The following is a 16,891-nucleotide window of genomic DNA, read 5'->3' on the forward strand; positions in this document are numbered from 1 at the left end:
TATATGGGTCAGGAGCAATGATTAATTGTGATATATTTCATTGCATTATTATTATTATTACAAAAACTATTAACATTAAAATAATATAAAAACAATGTTATTCTATTGCCTTTATTATTATTAAATATTTTACAAATTGTTATTTCATTGCATTATTATTAGAAAAATTTAAAATATTAAAATTAAAATAATATAAAAATAAAAAAACAATGCTGTTATTATTATTGCATTATTATTAATATTATTATATTAAAAATAAAAATGTAACATTTTTGATTGACAGCCTCACAATACAACTGCACAAAAAAAAAGAAAGAAAAGAGGGCTAATTTGAGGCTTATCATAGGCTGAAATTATTGCATGTCTTATTCTTGAAATTGCTGCCTTCAAAAATGTGACCACCTTCAAAATTAGAAAAGTCTTGCATGTTTACATCAGGTTTTCTCGTCTCCAAAGTGATTCTTCAAAATGCAAATGGAAATAAAAGCCAAGGCTGAAGCATCTCTGGACATTAGCTTCTCGGAATAAACATAGACAAGTTGAGCTGATCGGTTCTGGTGACTCTGAAATTCACAGCCAAACTGAGTTTTCCAGCTGCTTTACATTTATTACAGTGAGACTGATAAGGTCAGGCTTTATTTTGCCCTTGACCCACAGACATTATGAGCAGAACGCATTTCTTTCTCTTTAATCCACTGACATTTGCTCCGGTTGGGAGGTAAAGAAATTACAGAAGAAACACGGAAGTCTTCTGTAGGGTTGTTTCCACTAATCTATCATCTAATAGAGAGCTGAGCTGCGGTCGTGACGTCAAAACCCTGAAGACTAATCCACCACCGGCTCCCTGCTGATTCTCCTGTGGGGTTTAGAATGGCACATAACTTTGTCTGTCTATAGTATGTGTATATATGGGGTAAGAAAGTTTTTTTTTTTCTTTCATTCATCAAGGATGCATTAATTGATCAAAAGTCTACATTGTAACAATGAGCAAATGTTAAAAAATAAAATGTATCACGGTTTCCACAAAATTATCGTGCAGCACGACATTGATAATAATCAGAAATGTTTCTTGAGCAGCAAATCAGCATATTAGAATGATTTCTGAAGATCATGTGACACTGAAGACTGCAGTAATGATGCTGAAAATACAGCTGCGCATCACAGAAATAAATTACAGTTTAACAGATATTCACATAGAAAACAGGTATTTGAAATTGTAAAAATATTTCACATTTTTACGGCATTTTTGATCAAATAAATGCAGCCTTGGTGAGCTGAAGTGACTTTAAAATGACCGGTAGTGAATTTAATCTGAAAACCCTACATGCAGCGAGTGATAAGCAAGCAGTCAAGGAAACTTCTTGGAGTGAAAACCATTTTAATTTCTAAATGTAATAAAAGACAGGCACAACATGTTTGCAGTAAGGCCTCTGATTATTTTGACACATTTCGAATTCCAATATATGCAATATTCAAAGTACCTGACAACATTATTAAAAAAAACAAACAAACAAACAGGATTTCAAATTGCAACAGCTGATCAGCCGCAGCTGGCTGTGTTTGAGTCGACAGAGTCTCTCAGACGGACGTTGGTTGTGTCTCACGCACCATTTGGAGTTTGCTGGAGCTTCGCTGGTGTTCCACACAAATTGCTCCCTGAAGTTATTGGATTTCTGCGGAGCCGGCAGACGCTGACAGCTACAAGTTAGTTCCCGGGCAGGCATTAATTAGGCCGGGACGGAGCGGGTGGGAAAAGCGAGCGCCGCTGACGCTTTCTTAAACCACTCACTTTCCATTAGGTCCGAGCATCTGTCCTGATGCGGCGCTGGTGTCAGCGAGAGCCTGTCAGACCCAGTGCTCCTCAAGATGATTTCCCTTTAACACGTGAAACACACGAGGACGGGATGAGTTTATCGCTCCTGATGGTGTTTAGGAACGAGCGGGGAATGTGAAAGAGGAGCTTTAATCAATGAAGTGAAACGGCAAAATGTAAAGGTGTACTATCTGTGCGTGAAACACGTGAGTGTGAATCCCTTATGAAATGATGCTGGATCGGACGGAAGGTTTCTGCTCATGTCAATCACGGACGGTCCGGCCTCGACCTGAAACACACACACACACACACACACACACACACACACACACGTTAGGTTTCTGTGAACTGTGGGAACTTTCCATAGACTTCTATTACTTTTATTCTGACCAAACCATATTTTCTATCCCCTGACCCTAAACCTACCCCTTACAGAAAACCTGTTTGCATGTCTTACACTTTCAGATAAACATCATTTACTATTTTACTTTTTTTTTTTTCCTCGTAGGGACTTGTCACAATGTCAAAAATTTCAAGTTTTACTATACTTGTGGGGACATTTGGTCCCCAAAATGTAGCATAAACAAGAACACACACCCACACACACTTTAGAAGAGCAGAATCAGCTGCATACACACGCTTCTGTAGAACTTAAAGAGACAGTTCACCCAAAAATCATTTACTCACACTCACATTGTTCAAAACCTGTATGACTTGCATTCATTTTTGAAGCACAAATGAAGATATTAAGTTGAGCTTTAGTTGACTTTATCTGATGTGCTCTGTGTGTGTGTGATAAATATAAGCCCAATTTAAATCTGTTTATCATATCAAGCAATCATCTCTCTTCAGAATTTAAGGTTATTATAGTCACATACATGAAAACAACCCTTTCAGTTGCTTGAAATAAAACAAAGATTAACTGGAATAAAATAAAGCAGCAAAACTTAAATTTATTTTATTTCAGCTAGTTGCCAAATATTTAGTTGAACTTGATGTATTAAAATAAATACACAAAAATAAATAAATAAATAAACAACACAAAAATAAGAAAAATGACAAAAACACAAAATTACTAAAAGTTTAACTAAAATAAAAATGAAATTAGACATTTTAAAAATAAAAACTAATTACAAATATTAATTAAAAAATATAACATTATCTCATGGAACATGGGTTACTTTTAGGGTTGCATGTGTTTTCAATAGAGGGACATACATTTCTGAGGTTTCATTCAAAATATCTCCATTTGTGTTTTGTGATAAAAGTCTTATGGCTTTGGAACAACATGAGAGTAAATGCTTTTGAACAAATGAACCTACATTCATTTACATTCAATTCAGAAACACAGTGAAAGAGGAAAGAAAGAAATATATACAGTAGCATCTCTTACTGTAACCCCTTACGTGTTATTATAGTTAAACACTATAACATGCATGACTTAATAAAATTAAATTAAATACAAAATTTATTTTTATTTCAGCTAGTTGTCAAAGCATTTAATTTACCTTGATGTACTAAAATATCTAAAACTAAAACGAAAATTTCTAAAATAAAAAAAAGACAAAAACAACAAAAATATAAAAAATTAAATATTAATTAAAAAAAAAAAAAAACTATGATAGTGTCTGAATAATACTGCTGTAAGCACAGATGACAAATGTGTGACAGATTTCAGTATGATTTTGTAAGAGAGGGTGAAGTCTATATTTAAAAGTACACTACTAAAGATTAATTTTGCATTAGAAATAAACAAAGCACATGAAAATATCTGCTTCTTTATCTCGATTTATGACAATAAGCCTACAAATAATGATTTATATTCAGAGCTGCAGTTTCGGTAGAGAGAGGAGCGCACACTTCATTTACAGTCAATGAAAATAAATCATCAGATGTTCAGTCTGTTTCATGGCTTGTGCTGCTGAGTATTTTGCTATCGACTGTTCAGTGGACAAAATTCATGAAGAAGAAAGAAAAAAAAGAAGATTTTTGAGGTCAGAGTATCTCTGAATCTCAAGTATTTAAACATAAGTTCTCAGAAGTTGAAGTGTTTCTCTTCAAAGACAAAGTTTGCATCACATCCTGAACAAGAACCCACAGCTCTTGTGAAAGCGGAGTCTGTGTCTCGTCACTGACGATGAGACTCCTTTAACAGACTGCTTCAGATGGCTTTCATTAGGCACCAATGTTCCCATCTCTTCCAATCAGCAGTCAGTAAACCATTACAGCAGGTGAGTCCAAACTTTTAATGCACTGAGCTGCACTCGATTCCCCGCGGAGCGTTTCCCCGCTGCTAATGCGGCCGAGCAACGGCTCGAAATGCACCATTAAACCTGCCGGAGAATTAACTTGGACAGAACTTCATTATGTCACACACAAGGCCCTGCGACTTTAAGATTTCAGGAAAACCAATATTGCTGGCTACAGAAGCGAGTTGGTTCGTTTAGATACATAATTAGAGTCAATCAGCCATGGAGCTGTGGAGAAACACAAACAGAAGAACGATTTTACACAGAACGAACAAAAGCAGTGTGTGACGCTTACATTTGCGATGGATACACACAGAAAAACGTTCAGTAACAGTACAGTATTTCTTTGTCTAATTTTGCAAATACTTGAAAACAGTGTGCTTCTGTTCATTTTGGTTTTCAGCTCATTCAAGCAATGTTAATGTTTAAGAATATAAAAATGCATTGATTACAGAATTAATAACTATGGGATTTTGTTAATATACTAAAGCCAAGTGTTTCAAAGGTTGTCTTTGAAGGTTTGTCGTTCAGTGAATGAATTCTGGAAAAGCAGACGATTCGCTTACAAATGTTTTCTTGATGCATCATTTAAAAGCAGAAAAACTTGAAATGATTACTTGAAATAATCACTATCAGAAATGATTATACAATTATATATATATATATATATATATATATATATATATATTAAAATAACATAACATAAAATTAATATGAACAATTATTGTTCATTTTAATATTGGTATATTAATATAACAATATTAAAATTAACATTTATATTAGAAAAATCATTCATACATTACATTAGATTAAAATTTATATTAGATAGATAAATATATTTACAATTAATTTATATGACACTAGAGATTTTTATATAATTAATATACTGTTATAGTTTTTTGTTAATATTTTGAATTAACTTTTTTTTTACTTTAAAATTTTAGCCATTTTTTTGTTGTTTTTTACATTTTTATTAAGTTTATTTTATTTAGTTTTAGTTACTTTAGTACTTCACTAGTACTTTAGTAGTTACATTAGTACTACTTTCTGAATTGCTACTTAATGAATTGATTTATTAATATATTTTAGTTTTTGTTTTAGTTAACGATAATAACCCTGATGCACATTAGTTACATTATTTCATTTCTGCATTTGGCAGAATTTTTTATTCAAATTTTGAAAATATTCTTGAGAACACACACACACACAACAATGAACCATGATATATACATTGGTTTGAATGTATATTTCACACCAGTATAATCTCAAAGCTAATTTTGCATGTATTTACTTCTAAAACATACTAAAATTTCAATAAAACTGCATTTTTTTTTTCATTACACTGCATGAAATCACAGAATGAGCTTCTGACAAAACTTCTCCTGCAAATTCACGAGTCTGACGAAGAGAATTTGTGAAGGAATGAATTGTAAATAACACACAAATCAACACAACATTCCACACAGAAGCCACACAAACATCTAAACACAAGCCACTTGATTTAGAGACAAAAAAGACAAATCTGACCCTGGACCACAAAACTAGTCATAACAGTTTTTTTGTTTTTTTTTAATTGAGCTGAATAAATAATCTTTCCATTGATGTATGGTTTGTTGGACAATATTTGTCTGAGATACAACTATTTGAAAATCTGGAATCTGAGGGTGCAAAAAAATCCAAATATTGAGAAAATCACCTTTAAAGTTGTTCAAATGAAGTTCTTAGCAATGCATATTACTAATCAAAAATTAACTTTTGATATATTTACGGTAGGAAATTTACAAAATATCTTCACGGAACATGATCTTCACTTAATATCCTAAAGATTTTTGGCATAAAAGAAAAATGTATAATTTTGACCCATACAATGTATTGTTGGCTATTGCTACAAATATACCTGAGCTGCTTATGACTGCTTCTGTGCTCCAGGGTCACAAATAATGAAAAGCACTGATCAGAAGGCATATTCATATGGCGGACGAATGATGAATCTCTGAGGACTTCTCCTTCGCCCCGAAGAAGTGCAATCTGAAGTAAACATCCGTCTGCAATGCAAAGGCAGCGATAAGTTCGGCTCTGGATTCATGCTGACAGACAGTTTCATTTGCGGCGCGGACACTAATTTCCTCCGTCTATAGGAGCGTGTTGAGCTCAGAAACACTGGTGAGACGCTCGCACTGCATTCGTTCTCTCCTTCATTTGCATTGAAATGGGAATGCCATATTTCATTCCTGTCCCTGCTACACTTACACTTATTTATATATTTACAGTATAGTGAACACGTTCCCTCTGTTCGAGTTTAAACGATAGCTGTGATGACAATAAGAGCGCGTTTCATATTTTGAGGGTCTGTAAACGGGTTTGCACAACTAACCTGCTGAAGCATCACTTTACAACACGAACGGAGCAGCTCATGTCAGTCTGAAAGTCAAATTCAACACTGTACGACCGCTGATTGTCATCACAAAGCATTTCATAGTCAGGGACCGCAATATGAAACATGAAATCCATTCAGAATGGAGCATCCGCATCTGGGGAGTTTCTGTGATTCTGAATGATGGTTAAAAGATGAATCACTCATGCAGTGGTTTTAATGGCTGTATTTTGTGTGGTTTTAGTAGATGATCAACTGCTGGATGGTGCAAACTGGTTGTAGCTTTTGCAAATCTGATAATGAATTAAAAGTTAAGTATGATTCATTCAAATTTGTCATGATTTTCAGTGCATGAATCATTTCAAACACAAAAGCGAAATCCCTAGTACCATCCACCTCTTCATCATTCAAACTTCAAAAAAATGCAAAAGCACCATAAAAGCATCATACAAATGCTCTGTATGACTTGTGCGCTACATTCAAAGTCTGCTGAAGCCATACACCATACACAGACACTTTTAAGTCATTATTTAATGAAGAGTTCGATGAGAATTGATGACTTATTTGTGAGCAAATCTATCTTTCAAGTCGCTTTTTTCCACCAAATCTGCTACAGTTTTCAAAACTCCAATCATGTCAAAGTTGTTGAAGAATAATGTCTTCAATTTTGGTATTTTGACTTTTGTTACCACTTTTGTTGTGCTTTTATGGTGCTTTTACATCCTTTATGAAGCTTGAATGTTCATTCCAGGGTTCCCATCTTTAGCTAAAACTAAATGATACATAATACAACTAAAATAAACATGAAATGAAATAAAATGTAACATTTCGCACAACAAGCCGAAGTACTAAAATAACTAAAACTAAAACTTAATAACAAACCAAATAGACGTAAAAAAGAAAATAAATCACAACAAAATAACTAAAACTTGAACTAAAATAAAAATATAAATAAAAAAGGAAATCTAATTCAGAATTTAATATAAAAGCTATATATATAACTGTCAATACTAAAATAACACCGGATCATTCACTCATTCAAGGTTCAAAAACATGCAAAAGTACCATAAAAGCATCATAAAAGTGATCTACAGTATATGACTTTTCTGAAGCCATATCTTTGTATCCCATTTCTAAAGAACAACAACTTAAATTGTGGTCTTTTGATTTTTTTTGGAGGCCACTTTTATGATAATTTCATGGAGAAATAATGAAGCTTGACATGTTTATTCCAGAGTTATCATTTGCTAAGACTAAATAAAACAATCAAAAATGAACTGTAATAAAATATGGAAAAAAAAAACAATTTCAGCTATAGTTGTCAAGGAAACAATTCACACAACAAACAAAAGTATTAAAATAACTAAACCAAATCAACTAAAATTAAAAACTGAAACTTAAAACTGAATAAAAACTATTTACATATTCCAAAACATATTAAAAATGACAAAAACATAAGTAAAATTAAGTTAATAAAATAGTAAAATTAGTAGAAGTAAATAGTAGTAAGTAGAAGTAAATTAGTAGAAGTGATTAATAAAAGTAGAACTTTTCGACTTTAAAATGTAAAAATAAAAACTATATTTTGCAGTCATCAGCGCAGCTCCTGTTCGATTCACCGGAGGTCAAACGGTATCGAGATGATATTTAATAGAGTAAATGATGACAGCACGGATACTTTTGTCCCGCGTAAACAGATCAAATTATATAGTTCTCAACTATAATATAAAAGGAGGAATAATGAGCTCTGTAAACAACAACTCGCATTTGACTGTACGATCAAAACAGCACATCACTCAGAGAAGAAAACAGCGGAGGAAAGAAAAATATCAGCCGTGTCATCATCATTCCCTCTGTTTTCTGTGATTTTGTATGATTTCCCTCCCGACTCTCCTCCCAGGCCCCGTGGTGTTAATTATACTGGCTCTCTCTCCCTTCGAGCGAGTCGTGCGCTGGAAGTGCATTAATCTTGATTCGCTACTTCAGTACAAAGCCTTGTTTGAAGAGTCTCCTCTGGTGAAGGCCCAAAGGCAGCTGATTCAGACGCGAACGGAGGAGGACGAGGGGAACGTTCCTCACTCGACCTGAGCATGCAGATGATCTGCAGACGCACGAGTTTCACGCGACAAAGCTGTGCATTAGTGCTGAGCTGTGTCCGTGTCTGATTCGGCTGACTGCCGTCTCTCAGGACGCTTAAAGGTCAGCGCGTGCTGTTTGTCTGCATGTGCGCGTCCCAAAGCTGAGGCTCTGAAATGAATTTGAATCAGATTTACTTCAGATTAAAACAGCTTTGACAGCACGCAACTTCTCAAAATATTCCTTATCATTACACCACTTTAAAAGAGAGCGGTTTGCTCCAGAAGAGGTGTGATTATACTGTGTGTGTATATATATATATGTATATATAATATATATTAGTGCTGTCAAACGATTAATCACGATTAATTGCATCCAAAATAAAAGTTTTTGTTTACATAATATATGCGTGTCTACTGTGTATTATATATATATATATATATATATATATATAAATACACACACATACAGCATATATTTGGAAAATATTTACATGTATATATTTTAGTGCTGTCAAACGATTAATCACATACAAAAAAAGTTTTTGTTTGCATGATAAACGTGTCTTCTGCATATATTTATGATGTGTATATATAAACACACACACATTACAGTGTATATTTGGAAAATATTTACATGTATTTACATGTCTATACTTATATTCATATAATTTATATTATAAATGAATATATTTCATATATAAACATAACCTATTTTTCTGAAATATATTCATGCGTGTGTGTGTGTATTTATATATACATAAATATACACAACACACATGCATATATTATACAAACAAAAACTTTTATTTTGGATGCGATTAATCACGATTAATCATTTGACAGCACTAATATATTTATATTCATAAAATTTATATAATATATTATATGTTACATAAATATTTTTCTTAAATATATACATGCATGTGTGTGTATTTATGTATACATAATAAATATACACAGCACACACTCATACATTATGTAAGCAAAAACTTTTATATTAAACTCTGATATTGCAGTTCTGATTTTTTTTCCCTCAGAATTGTAAGATTAAGATTTTTTTATTCTAAGAATTCTAAGCTTACATCTCACAATTCTGTTTTTTTTTTTTGTTGTTTTTTTTTTTTTTGCCATGGAAAATAAAATAAAGGTAATTGCAACTTTTATTGCATAATTATGACTTTTCCTCACAACTCTGCGTTTATATCTCACAATTTGGGTCTTATATCTTGCAATTTTGATTTTTCTTTCACTGAATTGCAAGATATAAACTCAGAAAGTCTGACAATTCTCAATTTAGATCTTGCAACTCTCTTTTTCTCTCAGAATTGTGAGTTTAAATGGCAAGTTTTTCAAGTTGTTTAGTTTCTGCCACAGAATAAAAAAAGGTAATTGCAACTTTTTATTTCACAATTCAAACAAGTTTAAACTTTTCTAAACGTGCATCTGTGAGTTAATATCTCGCAATTAGAATTTAGAAAAAAAAATGCGTTCAGAATTGCTTAAAAAGTCAGACTTGTGAGATAAAAAGTTAACATACAAGCTTCCATATAGATTCCTGAAATGAAGGACTCAAATGACAGTAGTGTTCAAAAAGAGTCAGAAGTCTCAATCAGTCAAAGTGCACTTTATAACTGTACATCAGAAATCAACATCATGTTCAGTTGAGAGTCACAGCCCTATTTGTACCTGCTCTGACTTTAACTTTTATTAAACTGAATACATGAGTAAACACAGGTATATTTAGAACTGCTGAATGATTTACACCCCAGCAAATGAATTAGACAAGAAAACAGTTGAATAAATCATGTAACAACTAAAACATTCAAGACGGTTTCCAGCCGGGACTGATGGGAAGAGCGAACGTGTGCGTTCATGTGAACGACGAGATAGTTTAACAGACAAGCAGAAGACGGCGCTCCCATTGGACCTGACGGGAGATGTGTGTGTGTGTGTGTGTGTGAGACGCTGTAACAGACAGACAGAGGCTCTGTAGGGACAGCGTGTGTGAGATATTTAGTGTTGCTGACAGAGACGGCCTGAGGCTCAGAGCTGTTGACCATTTCACGGCCACTGACAGAATGATGGGAAAAACAAGCCACTCAGAGCTCACGAGTCGATCGCACTTCAGCCCAAAATCACACATTAGATTCTGCATATTTTTTCTTTCGTTTTTTTGCCTTTTTGAAATCATTTAGAATGACATTTAATCACATTTCCCCCTAAAATCATCATCACAGTAATGCATCCATCTACTTTTAATGATTTCCATAATCTCCAGTATTCTTAATGCTCATTAAATTCTCGTTACTGTACAGCAATGATATTTTTTTTCTTTAAATAGCATGTATTAAAGGAAACACAACAAACTCTACCATGATGTAAAAATACTTTCATTTAAAAGACATCATATTGTGATAGTGAGTTTATTTTTGAATCTGCTGAGCGCTTTTATTGGCGATAACACAGCTGTTTGTGACAACATGCCCCAACCGCACTACACTGGGGAATCTGTCGTTGCAGGTCAGGTTGAATTAGTAACGTTTTGGTTCAAATCCGGCCTCATTCTATGGTTGACCTTGCTTTAATGTATGCAAGCAAAGTTTCATTGCATTCACTCGTTCATCTAACAGCTACAGCAAAAATATTTTAATGCAATTTTAATTTGGGTGATAAATTAAGTTTTTTTTTTTTTTTTTTTGTTTTTAAAAAAAAAAAAAGACAATTAAGCATTTTCCCCCAAAATCATCACTACAGTAATGCATCCATTTACTTTTAATGATTATTCTTAATGGTGATTTTCATAAAATTCTCGTTACTGTAAAGCAATGCTATTTTTCATTTAAATAGCATATATTAAAGGCAGCAAAACGACTACCAAGATGTAAACATACTTTTACGAGTGTAATAATAACTTATTTTTTTTCATATTATGGTAATGACAGTGGGGTTTACAAGGCAAGCAATATTCAGTCATTTTGATTTAAAGCACTGACTCTTTTATATGAGAACAAAACTTGAACTGAATTGATCTCGTCTTCCGCAGAATTTGTTTCATAACTGATCCATTTTTTAGACCGTTTCCTGTAATAAGTTGCATTATCTGTATTTTTGTTGAAGTGCTTTATAAACACACAGAAATGATTTTGTGTAAATGACACTCTAAAGCAAGCCTATGGTGATCTGCACGAGAAGACGGACACTAAACCGGCCGCTGCGTGTGTCACGCCTTGCATTGTGGGTAATGTATGGCTCTTAATTGCCCCCTCAGGCTGGTTGTGTAATTGCGGCTGGGAGGAGGGCGACCCGTGAAGAGCAGGCGTGTTCATTAGCACTCATTGATCTCCTCTCTCTATCGCTCCTCCACTCCTCCTGTCCACCTCTGGGCTCCATGTCAGAAGAGCCATTAATAATGCAGGAACAATAAAGCCAATGGCTTCTAGTTCATTTTTCTGAACTTTTCAGTGCGATTCCATTTTCACTTACGAGACAGAACTACATTTTGTGATCTGCGCAACTTTCTGTGTGGAAAATGTCAGGGTTTTATACCAGAACTGACGTGGCTTCTGAGAATCCTTGAAACTAGTTTATGCTCACTAGTTCTGGTGAGTTCATGTGTTAAAGACGATGTGAAATGACATTTAACTTGCATAATGCGATTCATTTCAGTGGAATATTAGCAGGAAACAATGCTTGCTGGAGCATCAATTAGCACATTATACTGGATAGGAGAAAATTGTTAATTATGTTATTTAAAACTCATAAAACCTTCATGAATCCTGAATTTTATGTATGTATGTTTATTTGTTTGTTTCTTTACTTATTTAAGCTTTAGTAAAAAAAAAAAAAACCTAAATTAATAATAATAATAATAATAATATACAACTATAATGCATTTATGAAATAATTTATGCATTTTTAAATAATTAAATTAAATGTCATTATTTAATTTAATTTAACAAGTTTTTATTTGTTAAACATGATGTGAAATTACATTTGCAACATATTTAACTCATCGTGAAGACATGATCATTCAGCATTTAGTAAGCACATAACATTACTGGATGAGACTAAATGAATGCATGTTATCTAAAATGTATAAAAATCTTTATCAAACTTATTTATTTATTTATAATACTTATTATTATACGTGCTGATAAATAATGCAGACTAAGACCAGGGAAATCCATATGTCACTAAATAAGTCATTTTGCTCTCCATGTTGTCCTTAAATAATTCAAACTGTTGATAAGCAGTTCGATACACAAAGTGAAGTCGTGTTTGTCTCTCTGGTCAGATCAGTTCGCTCACATCAGCTCTACAGTGTCTTGGGCTTCTTCTCATAATTATCCGGTTCGCTCCGTGCTGCAGTAAGAAACTCGACTGTGTCTGTTTCCAGTGCAAACGCTGCTCTCACAGTTGAATCCCTGATTGGTTTCGGTCCACATTAAGAATGAATTAGGCATTGTGAAGGTCTCATCTCTCCCTGACCACCTCTTATTACACCCCTCATGTCTCTAAAGTCCTCTTCCAGCGTCTCACAGTCCTCCTCAGGCGCTCATAGAAACGCTCTCTTCTCTCTCTCCTGCAAAGCTCAGTCCTAAAGAGCCTCGTTCTCTCCTTCCCTCGACTCCCACTCTTCAGCATTGGCAGCTCTATGGACAGCCTGCCACAACCAGAGATATTTTTAGAGTGACAGCAAATGGTTAAGGGGAATATATGGGATGGGAATTAAATCAATATTTTAGTGCACTACTTAAGGTGTGGGTGGGCGAGCTATTATCTGCCACTAATTGCCCCTATCGGCTCTGTCTGTTGAAAGGCATCGCTCTGACAGCCATTAAGTTTCATATGAAGTCCTGAAGCGCTGGGCCGAACATCATTTCTCTCTCACAGCGGAAACACGGCTCTTCTCTCGCTGCAGTTCCAGTGTGCGACGGGAGCTGCTTTTTTTCAGCCATGCATGAGCAGAAACACACACTGCACAACATTTAATGCTGCCGACACATTTCTGAAAGTAAATATATACTGTAATAGGAGACAAATGGGTCTATGTTTAGACAACATGTCACAGCAAGGCATCGTTAACAAAACTGCTTCAAATTATTCTTATTGCAAAAAAATGCAATACGATGCTATATTAACTGTTTATTTTATAATAGATCAATATTAATAATAATATTATTACCCAGGATTTTTATTTTTGCTTTATTACAATTACAATATAAAAGTCAGTTATGAAATGTTGCGAACAATATTTTGTCTTGCTATTTTTCTCAGTTTAAATGTTTTTTTTTGGAAGAAAATGCATATAGCTGCCTTTATATTCCTACAATAACTCAGCGGCCTTTGGTTTCAGACGCAGCCGATGCTTCAGGAATCACACATGAACAAATGTCTTTTACTCGAGTAGCTGTTACGATAACATGACCTTATAGACAACAAACATGAATGAATACAAACCATTGAAAGTACTTGAGGAAATGAATTGGTGTATTTTTTAAAGACCGATGCAGCAGGGCAGCATTAATCGACAGAAAACATCGATATCTGAATATCAGAGAGGTTAAATCACACGCAGTGACTTTATCAGATGTTAAACAGTCACACATTAACTGTCATTCATTTTGATGCAGCTGACGAAGGTCGGGATGCAAATACAGTGAAAGTTTCGGTGGACTTTAAGTCTATGACCATCAAAGAGGCAAATCTAAAACTGAACTCGAGAGCAAATGACTTGAGATTAAAAAAGAGGGCTTGAGGAAATGCTTAGGCCACTGCATTACTTGTCTTGAAAATTGCAAGGCTATTTCAGTAAAGGCTCTGGGTGTGTGGGACTGCAATTACAGCTCTCTTTCTCCTCCTCATCCTCTCGATCTTCCTTCTTCCAATCATCATCTGTTTTCTGAACTGCTAGAGGGAGCTGGTTGTTTTTTATATTAGACTTTGATGTATTTCTTAGACTCTCGGTGCTTGGCAATAAAGATCTCTCTGCTATGTTTGGAACGGCGTACGATCACACTACCTACTGTAGGCCTGTTTCACGCTGCCCAAAGCATAAAGCGCTTGTATTAACAGCTTACAGTATTCACACGATCTGTGATATGCATATTTCAGATGCCACACGCAGCGACACAAACACACTTTCATTCATTCAGTGTGACTTAACATGTTACTTGGTTCCAATTCAAGTAGATTTATTAGTATTTTGAACATAAATGGGATCACCCTTCATGTAAATTCAATTGCATGACAAGTACTGATTTGCTGCTCAAGATGTTGAAAACAGCTGTGCTGCACGATATTTTTGTGTAAACTGTGATGCATTTTATTTTTCAGGATTCACAGATGAATAGAAAGTTCAAAAGAACAGCATTTATTCAAAATAGAAATCTTGTGTAACATTATACATGTCTTTACTTTTGTCACTTTTGATCAATTTTTATTTTATTTTATATTTTTTACTTACCACAAACTATGAATCACATGCTTCATGATTTCCAAATTTTTTTTTATTTTGCAGCACAACTGTTTTCAACACTGATAATAGTCAGAAATGCTTTACGAGCAGCAAATCAGCATATTAGAACGATTTCTGAAGGAAAAATATAGCGATGCACTCATATTTATACTTCAGATGCTAATTTTACAAACTAAGTCAGTGTCTAGGCTTCTGGATGAGTGTAAACTGAAGGATGGAGTCACTGTAATAGAAAAGAGTTTTTTTATGGTTCAGCTATTGATCTTTCTATAGGTTTTCACCATAGATCTCCATTCGTCCTGCTTTGTGACCTTTCCGTGGTGTTCCAGTAAGTACCTTCAATCTATAAACTCAATGATTTACAGTGTTTTGCCAGGGCCGGATCAGGAGGTCTCGTCTTTGGAGGGTCACCCTAAAAAACAGGGCTTGATTCTTTAGTGAAGAAATATTTTGACCCAAACTACATTCTGAATGAAGAGCAGTGGAGGCTGGTGAAATCCTGTGGCGCTGTGATTGTCCAGATGTGAGTGTGTGGACGCTCGAGCGCTCGGACCCTGAGGCTGTGGAGGCCCCGGGCCCTGGAGCAGGACGCCAGCCTGTGTGCATAAGAGACGGACCAACAACTGCAGCAAAACCACAGCGGCGGTGCTGAGAGAACCAGCAGGTTGAAATAAAAAACAAAAAAAAAACATATTTCTCAATTTTCTTATGTCTTAATAGCTGTTGTAATTTGACCAGTGGCAACGTCTGAATCTATCTGTCTGTCTATATATGTCTAGTCCTTCTCACGGTCCATCTGTCTATCCGTCCATCCGTTCGTCTGTCTATCCTTCTATCTGTTAGTCTCTCCATCTGTCTGTCGTTCCATCTATGCATCCATCCATCCATCCATCTATCTATCTCTCTCTATCTATCTATCTATCTATCTATCTATCTATCTATCTATCTATCTATCTATCTATCTATCTATCTATCTCTCTCTATCTATCTATCTATCTATCTATCTATCTAAGCTATTTACATTTACAACAGCAGCAGCTGAACAATGTGCTTTACAGCATCAAATAAGCAGCAAAGAAAACATAAAATAAATTAATAAATAAAATCACAGCTAAAAACAACCAAATTATATCAACATTTAAAAGATATAACAAAATATAAGAAATACAACCAGAATTGCCATCAAAGTCGAGTACAGAGATGGAACATCAAGGGACATTGAAAGCGATGGAAAAGTAATGCATTTTGAGTAAAGATTTAAAAAGCTGTAAAGTAGGAGCATATCTAATATGAACTGGTAAACTGTTCCAGAGTTTAGGGCCTACAACAGCGAAGGCACGTTCACACCTTTGCTTTAATTTAACTCTAGGAACAGTGAGCAGTCTAGGACTACCAGATCTAAGAGCTCGAGAGGGGTTATGTAAGGAAAGCAGTTCAGATAAATATGAGGGAGCTAAGTTGTTTAGATTTTTAACTCCACTCTAAACCGCACAGGCAGCCAATGCAGAGAAGCTAAGACAGGAGTGATATGAGTACATTTACGTAGGCTCATTAAGAGTCTTGCTGATGCATTTTGGACCAACTGGAGACGGGCCAACGTTCTCATTGTAGTAAGTATATTAATGGTTCAGTTACTTTCTGTACACATGCATGTTTTTTGCTATAGTACGTGAGTTATGAAAAATATACATGTTACAATTGCCCCTGGTCTTGCCAACTTCAAAGGAGGCAGTGTGTGTTTCTGATTGTCCTCAGATTGAAGGGGAAAAAAACAAAAAAACATAAAAATATGGCAATATTGCATTTTCTTTAGGGGCTACGTTAATTTTTATGTTGCAGTATGAGTGAAGTTTGTATTGCATGTCTGAATTTAAATGGGAGAAAAAGATGTCAGGAAAA

General features: G+C 34.6%; 1 protein-coding gene across 1 annotated transcript in view; it reads right to left on the bottom strand.

Moving 5' to 3' along the window:
* Positions 1 to 1,364: 1,364 nt before the first annotated feature.
* cd276 (CD276 molecule) overlaps positions 1,365 to 16,891 on the bottom strand; it is a 103,860-nt gene continuing 88,333 nt past the window's right edge. The window contains exon 8 of the mRNA XM_058751277.1: positions 1,365 to 2,102. The gene's annotated coding sequence lies outside the window, so the exon portion shown is untranslated. The remainder of the gene's footprint in view (positions 2,103 to 16,891) is intronic.

This window comes from Onychostoma macrolepis, chromosome 18, assembly GCF_012432095.1.
Source record: "Onychostoma macrolepis isolate SWU-2019 chromosome 18, ASM1243209v1, whole genome shotgun sequence".
Classification (NCBI taxonomy): domain Eukaryota; kingdom Metazoa; phylum Chordata; class Actinopteri; order Cypriniformes; family Cyprinidae; genus Onychostoma; species Onychostoma macrolepis.